This window comes from Thamnophis elegans, chromosome 8, assembly GCF_009769535.1.
Source record: "Thamnophis elegans isolate rThaEle1 chromosome 8, rThaEle1.pri, whole genome shotgun sequence".
Lineage (NCBI taxonomy): Eukaryota > Metazoa > Chordata > Lepidosauria > Squamata > Colubridae > Thamnophis > Thamnophis elegans.
The window spans coordinates 4,494,907-4,503,730 of record NC_045548.1 but is presented as its reverse complement, the minus strand read 5'-3'; positions in this window follow the sequence as shown (position 1 = coordinate 4,503,730).

Here is an 8,824-nt window from a genome sequence, read left to right as displayed (position 1 = left end):
AAGCAGGCTTGTAGGCCGAAGCAAGCGATCCCCGATCGCGCCCGCCCTTCCCCGGTTGTCAGCGGGCCAGAAGCGGGCGTGGCCTCGCTTAACTTTTTCTCTTTCTTCCAAGCGGCGTCTCGACTTTCATTTTTTCTTTCTTTTCTTTTTAAATGCACGCCGCCGAGCCATAAAAGGAATTGTTCGATTGGGTTAAATTCACGCCTGGCTCGCCGTAAACCACAGTTTGGCCACCTTTGTGGTGCAAACGTAGCTTAAGAAACAGCTGTTACTTCAAACAAGAGTTTTTGGCGTTTGAATTGCACTCCCCGTCCGTTCTTCCTCCATATAAATATAAATAAATATAAATCTCCAATAAACAATAAGGTTTATCTCCAATAAACTACATGTAATCCATAACCAAATAAACCACAATAAACAATAAAGTTTATCTCCAATAAGCGCATATAAATCCAATAACCAAATAAACCACAATAAACTCCAATAAACCATAATGTTTATCTCCATAAACTGCATATAAATCCAATAATCCAAATAAACCACAATAAACTCCAATAAACAATAAAGTTTATCTCCAATAAGCTGCATGTAAATCCAATAACCAAATAAACTCCAATAAACTCCAATAAACAATAAGGTTTATCTCCAATAAGCTGCATATAAATCCAATAAACCAAATAAACTCCAATAAACAATAAGGTTTATCTCCAATAAACTGCATATAAATCCAATAAACCAAACCAATCCAACAAGGAATCTACGATTAACTTCTTTAACCCCAATGCTCTGGGAAAATTGGGATGGTTTGTGGGAAGTTATCATCCAGCCCTCCCCCAGAAAAATGAAATAATCCTAGGAAATATTGAAAAGGCAGAATATTTCTCTGGATGTGAAAAGAGAAGAAACACGCTTTAAAAGACAATAGTTGCCTGTAGCTTCCTGCCCATCCACACTTTGTCAATAGGCCATTGAGAAGGCCAGGCTAGCCCACTTTACATAATAAGACTTCTCCACTGCAGCTCAGGGGAAAGGGATATTATTCAACTCTCCACATGGCATCTGAGAACTCTCTATGCCTGGATTCAAAACAGCCTGGAGAGTAGCCCCCTGCATGGCACCATGGGAGTCTGACAACCAATCAGAACACATATCTTACACAGGAACAGGAAACAGAGAGGTGGGACTAAACAGGGTATAAAAAGCCTAGCAAGCCCCTTCCTCAACCCTTTTATCTTCTTCTCCACCTACATCAAAGCATGTGATCCCCTTTTCTGGTCAGGGCTCAAGCCACGTGGCCCTGTCCAACAATAAACCATCTTTCCAAGCAGCCTCCATGTCATGTCCAGTGTCTTCTTCCCCACTTGGAGCCGAACCCAGAAGGACATTTCTTTCAACAATTTGTTAAAAAAACTGCAACATCATTGCTGTTTTGGATTATCACAACCAGACCCGGAGATGTGATAGCCTCTATCCACTAGATGGAGAAATTTTATTATTCCTATCTGGAGTCTCTACCTGTTATAAATATTCCGATACTGGCTGTTTTTTTTTTATTTCGCTGGAAAAGGTTATGCTGAATTTAAATGGAAATTGTGTCTATTAAGGAAATCACATTTGCAGGATAAAAGAATAGCATAAACTCAGCAGTTATAAATATCAGCTATTCCCACAATCTCAGTCAGCTTTTTCCAGACGTGGGTGTGGATGTCAGGCTCCAAAAACCAACAAAGACACAGCAAAGTTCTTCTAAGCCACAGGTGGCAAACTTGCCATGTCACATTGCCATCACTTGACATATTTTTCGCCATCACTGGGTGGGCGTGGCCTGCACATCATGCATCCAGCCCACGGGATGCCAGTTTGACACACCTGTACTAAGCAGATTCCTTTACTGTTCCTCGCCCATAGACAGAAATATTGCGAGCTAAAGCAAACTACTTACATCATTAAACATATACTCTGAGAATTCCTAGGGAGGAGCTGTTCCGGCTGTCTTCCTCCCACTCAGACTAAACTTTGCTCCTCTGGAATCAGGAGTGGGTTCCTGCCAGTTCTAACCTCTTCTATAGAAGAGATTCCACAAATCTACAGTGCTGTTTAGAACTGGTTCCAGCTCCCTCCCCCCGCCCGTCCAGGCACTGAGAGGAGGAATTCTGGGAGTTGAAGTCCACAAGTCTTAAAGCTGTCAAGTTTGAACACCCCTGGTTTTTTTTCCTAAAGGGTTAGGGGTGCAAGGGTTTGTAACGTGACAGCTTTAAGACTTGCATGCTTCAAATGCCAGAGTTTCTGAGCCAACATTTTGGTTGCTAAGCAAGAGCGTTGTTAAGTGAGTTTCACCACATTTTACAAGTTGGCCACGCCCACCCAGTCACATGGCTGGCAAGCCACTCCCACCTGGTCACATGGCAAGCCACTCCCACAAAGCAGCCACACCTACAGAAGAGGTTCTAAAAAATTTTGAAACCCACCACTGTCTGGAATAGCAATAGCAATAGCAGTTAGACTTACATACCGCTTCATAGGGCTTTCAGCCCTCTCTAAGCGGTTTACAGAGTCAGCATATCGCCCCCACAATCTGGGTTCTCATTTCACCCACCTCGGAAGGATGGAAGGCTGAGTCAACCCTGAGCCCGTGAGATTTGAACCGCTGAACTGCAGATAACAGTCAGCTGAAGTGGTTGTAGTACTGCACTCTACCCACTGCGCCACCTCGGGAATGAACTCCCTCCCTGACTACGTTCAGACTGAATCCAGACTCCATTCCTCCACAGTGGAAACTGCTTTGTCCATATATTGTCTCATTCATAAAACAGAAAAATGGAGATGAAAGCTCTCGTTCAATCTTACTACTAATGCAGGAAATCCTTTATAACCTATCAAGTCTTCACTTCATATTTTATTTTTATTTTGGCTCTTTATTTTTCCAACCTCAGAAGGATGGAAGGCTGAGTCAACCTTCAAGGTGCTAGTTGTCACCTACAAAGCCCTTCATGGTATTGGATCTGGGTACTTGAGAGACCACCTACTGCCAATTACCTCCACTAGACCAATAAGATCCCACAGACTAGGCCTCCTCCGAATTCCATCAGCCGCCCAGTGTCGACTGGCGACTACCCAGAGGAGGGCCTTCTCTGTGGCGGCTCCGACCCTGTGGAACAAACTCCCCGTGGAGATTCGTACCCTCACCACCCTCCAGGCCTTCCGCATAGCCCTTAAAACCTGGCTGTTCCGACAGGCCTGGGCTAAAGACTTGCAGCCCCACTCCGAATGGTATGATTGTTGTGTTTTTTAATTGTGCGTGGTCTTTATGTTTTGTAATTTTGTTTGTTTTTCCCCCTCCTGAATTGTGAGCCGCCCTGAGTCCCTTCAGGGAAAAGGGCGGCATACAAATAAAGTAAATTCAAAATTCAATTCAATTCAACCTTGAGCCCCACCAGGATCAAACTCTGGGTTGTGGGTAGAGTTTGCCTGCAATACTACATTCTAACCACTGGGCCACCAGGGTTCAGATGAAGAAGAATCAACCAGTTTCTATACAACAAGCAGTTTGTATCACCGGGAAATTATTTGTAAGCTCTGGAATCGATTAAATGTACTTCGCAATTTTGTTTAATTTGCACTCATTGAGACAACTCCTTCCTGGAGTGACAAAGAGAAAAAAACCAAATTGCTCCATCGTTGTAACAGTTCCTCATACATTTTTAAGACGGTTCACCGACAAAAGGGCGAACGACAAAACCGCGCCCGACTAAACGGCGGTGACAAAACCGTGTGTCCTAAAGCGCTCCGACGAATGAGTGCTGAATCGCGCCGACAACAGCGCGGCGACAGAAGCGCGCTGTAAAACTAAACCTAACCCTAACCCTAAACCTGACCCTAAACGTAACGCTAAACCTAACCCTAAACCTAACCCTTACCTTAAGTTTAATCGGCTTTCTGCCGACGCGCTGTTGTAAAGCGCCCGTCTGTCTCCACGTTGTTGTCGCCGCGCTGTTGTCTCCGTGCTGTTGTCGCCGCGCTGATGATGTCGCGGTTTTAGCGACGCGGTTTAGTCGGGCGCGGTTTTGTCGTTCGTCACATTTTAAGACAACTATTAAATGACATGCAATGGTCCCCATTCCAAGATAAACATCTACATGCTCCAATTCCGGAAGAATGAGAAAGGGACCACTTGAATACCCTGAAATGGAACCTAAATTGTTGAAACGTACTTAAGGCTGGAAGCAAACTGATTTTTTAATATTACCTAATAGATTACTGTTGTAGCTGGAATCTATCAGATTCATGTACCAATGGATATATGCCAGAGGAGAGTGTGAACCCAGCTAGCTTATGGTTAAGTGAGATGTCTGAACGCAGGCAATTGGGTTAAGTAAACCATAATTCTGTTAACCACAATTGAATGTGTTGTGCAAACACTGCTGAGTGTGAATTGAAAGAGAGAGCCAGTCGTTTTCTGAAAATACCATAGTTTTTCTGCGTCTTTATACTTTTATTATTCTCTATTTACATATTTGTGCACACATACACACACAAAATGCAGCACAACAAAATCTCCCGAGCTTTCTTGGTCCCTTCTATTTCAGCATGCAGGAACTTTGTAACGAATTATGAATCTGTTTTAACTATGAAACCATTTTTCTTCCTGGAAAGCTTATGTGAAAAACTAAGCTTTCCTTGTTACATTTAGGAGCTAAGAATTACTCTTTTGGGATGTAGCCCACTTTCTACTCCCTGCTCTTGTAACATTAGCCCTTCTGTGAATACACACATTTCTACTGTTTAGAAAAATCCAATTATCTAAGCAAAAATAGTTCTGGAAACTCTGTATATCTTACTTCTTTTTGCAAACACCAGACAAGAGCTGATATTCTTGATCTCATCTCTTATAAAATCAGGAGAGGAAAAATTATCTGGTCTCTGAATTCAGCATTTGCTACCCTCCTGCTCCAGACAATTATGTTTTGTTTTGTTTTGTTTTGTTTTGTTTTATTATTTTATTTATTTTATTTTATTATTTATTATTTTATTTATTATTTTATTTTATTTTATTATTTTATTATTATATTATATCATATTATATCATATTATATCACATTATATCACATTATATTATATCACATTATATTATATCATATCATATTATATCATATCATATTTATTTTATTTTATTATTTTATTATTTTATTATTTTATTATTTTATTATTTTATTATTTTATTATCATATTATTATTTTATTATTTTATTATTTTATTATTTTATTATTTTATTATTTTATTATTTTATTATCATATTATTATTTTATTATTTTATTATTTTATTATCATATTATCTTATTATCATTTTATTATTTTATTATTATATTATTATATTATTATACTATTATACTATACTACACTACACTACACTACACTACACTACTATACTATACTATACTATACTATACTATATTATATTATATTATATTATATTATATTATATTATATTATATTATATTATATTTTATTTTATTTTATTTTATTTTATTTTATTATTATTTTATTTTATTTTTTATGGTGCAGTGGTTAGAGTGCAGTACTGCAGGCTACTTCGGCTGACTGCTAGCTGCAGTTCTTCAAATCTCACCAGATTGTAGGGGAAAACATGCTGACTACGTAAACTGCTTAGAGAGTGTTGTAAAGCACTATGAAGCGGTATATAAGTCTATTGCTTTTTAATTTTATCATTTTTAACTTATGTTATTATTTATTTTATTATTTTTATCTTATTTTTTAAATTATTTTTGAATTGTCACCCATCTCACCTAGAGGCATTGCAGTGCATCTGTTAAGCAGAAACTCTACATTCACTCTATGAGTGCTTGATGTGGATCTGTTGAGAAGATTCTCCTCCCTCCACCTACCTTTCTGCAAGTTGGAAAGAAGATCAATCCATCCCTGTTCATGAGCAGGAACCCAGGGAAGTGCTGCATTTAGAATACGGCCATGCGGGCCAGTGGTGGGATTCAATATTTTTTTTACTAGCGGTTCTGTAGGTGTGGCTTGGTGGATGTGACAGGGGAAGGATACTGTACAATCTCCATTCCCGCCCCACTCCAGGGGAAGGTTACTGCAAAAACTCCATTTCTTCCTGATCAGCTGAGACTCGGGAGGCAGAGAATAGGTGTGTGTGGAGCCAGTCAGAGGTGGCATTGACCAGTTCTCCAAACGACTCCAAATTTCCGCCACCAGTTCTCCAGAACTGGTTCAGAACCTGCTGAATACCACCTCTGATGCTGGCAACAAGCTCAGTGTTCATTTACAGTGCCAGCAGATCTTAAAGACCAAATCCACTCCTAATTGTAGCTGCCAGGAATGAAACCCTATCTGCACACAGAACAGCTGATGATGATCTTCCCTTGTTGCTGCATTTAAGCATGTTTGTTTTGCCTTCTCCTCAAGACTTAATACAATTACTCACAGAAGGCAGCATTATGCATAACTGCGGTTTTTTTAAAAAAAAAAAAAAAACCAGAAATGCTTCATCACATAATTCCCATTATCCTCTGTGTCAGACCAACATATCTGAAAGACACCAGATTTAGAAGCTGTGGTTAACTAAAGTCTTTAAGGCTCTGATTTCTCGTTTGAGTCTATCAACATATCAGCAAAAAAGAGCTGCTTCATCCTTTCGTGGATCGGAAATGCCTTTTTTTTTTGTTAGCAGTATCCAGGCTGCCGTGACCCGTCAAAACCGCGGAGGACAAAATTGCGCTCGACGAAAGCGCGCATGTGACGTCATCACAGCGCGACGAAAAAAATTAAACACTTAAATAAAATTAAAATTAAACCAAGCCGATTCACATAAAGGTAAGGGTTAGGGTTAGGGTTAGGGTTAGGTTAAGGGTTAGGGTTAGGTTTAGAGCGTTAGGGTTACGTTTAGCGTTAGGTTAAGGGTTAGCGTTAGGTTTAGCGTTACGTTAACGGTTAGGTTTAGGGTTAGATTTAGGGTTAGGTTAAGGGTTAGGTTTAGGGTTAGATTTAGGGTTAGGTTTGGGGGGGTTAGGGTAAGGTTTTCGCTTTATTTTTACATTTTTCGATCACAGCGCGATGTTTTTGTTGCGCTGTGATGACGTCAAATGCGCGCTTTCGTCGAGCGCGATTTTGTCCTCCGCGATTTTGTGGTGGAACCCCAGGCCGCTACCCATAGTGAAATCCAGACTATTGATTTCATTGAGATAAAGGATACTTAACACTGCAATACTGCAGTGTAAGACACACAGAAGCCGAGTTGAGGTCCAGACAACTTCAAGTTGCCAAGGTTGAGAAACACTGATATAGCTACATAAATGGATATCAGTCTCAACTGCAATCTAAGTGATAAGAGTTTTCGTCAAAATGGCAATGCACGTTCTACCTCTTACGTGCATAAGCAAAACGTCACAATCCCCCCCCTACAGAAGGAACAAAGTTTGCATTTCAACACAACGATGTGTGCATCATTTCCCCCTCCCTTCTCCCCACCAATGGATGCCCATGGTCATTGTATTGCTGAAATAAGTCTTTTGTTACCTGCCAGCAAAGAAAATTATAGCAGTGGGCATCTTAACACCTTCTTATATTTTAACACCATAGCCCTATGCTCAAATGGCATAGAAAAAGATGTAAAATAAATGTTATTGATTTCAAGCAATTCTCTGCTCCTTTCCTTCAAAATTCAGGGTTAGGGGAGACCTTCATTTGTTTCCATATTCTTGCTTTTTAAGCCACGAGACGGTATTGTCAGAACCGAAAACGTTACCGGATCACGAGACAGAGGGATCCTTTTTTTCCCCCTTATTGCAGCTTGTTTCCAAGGCTAAAGCAGTTGCCTTGGAAACCGCAGTCAGTGGAATCTGATTCAATGCGTGGCTGGGCCAGACCGGAGCATCAGAGATCTGTGGGTAGCGTTTCAATGAAGAAGGGAGCCGGTCTCTGAAGAATTAAGGAAGGCGTGCAATTGAAGAGAAGCAAAAAATTTAAAAATGCAAATTCAGGGCAATTCCTCTCCTAGCGCGGAATGTCAAGTTCTGCATAAAAAAATAACCGCATACGTTCGAAATGTAACAGGGACTGGGATCAGGCAAGAATGCCTTGCCGGAAACAATAGGAACCTGCTATTATTCAGTATAATGGCTCCTCTAACTAGAGATGGGGGAAGGGGAAGTCTGCTTTTCTCTCTTTTTTAGGGCACAGAGACGTACAGTCAGAAAACTAGCACTTTCTTTCAGAGAGAATTATATTTGGAGACATCTTCTTTGTTCAGGCGGCCTATTATCTTCTTAACGCCTGCTAGTAAAATTCACAGAAGCAACCCACTTCCATTTTTATATGCGATGTGAAACTGATACGGTATTTGTGTGTGTCAGGGTTTTTGGGATAGATGGATATATATTACAGACATAAACCGAGGGATTAATTATTCAGTTATAGCCTTGGCCATCATCCAGTGGGCGAAGGGAGCATATGAACATCATTCATATCCGTGCTGGTTTGAGTACCTACTTTTGACGTGCTGTCGTTCTTTCTGACTGCTGCATCACTACGGTTTAATAGCATGGATCGTGTTACTCTTCTGGGATCTGAGGATGTTAATAAAACATTGTGGCTCTGTTGGCCCCTGTCTATCTTAATTTATTCATGCTGGCTTGACGGAGCGGTAATGCCAGCCTTGAAGCGGGCCGATCCGACCCACAAAGCAGCTCTTTCTGGATCCAAATTTTTATTCATGAAATAGTGGCCTTGACAGGTGGAGTGAGGGGAAATCTGCTTGAATGCAGTAGTGCAGGGGGGCGGATATGGCCTG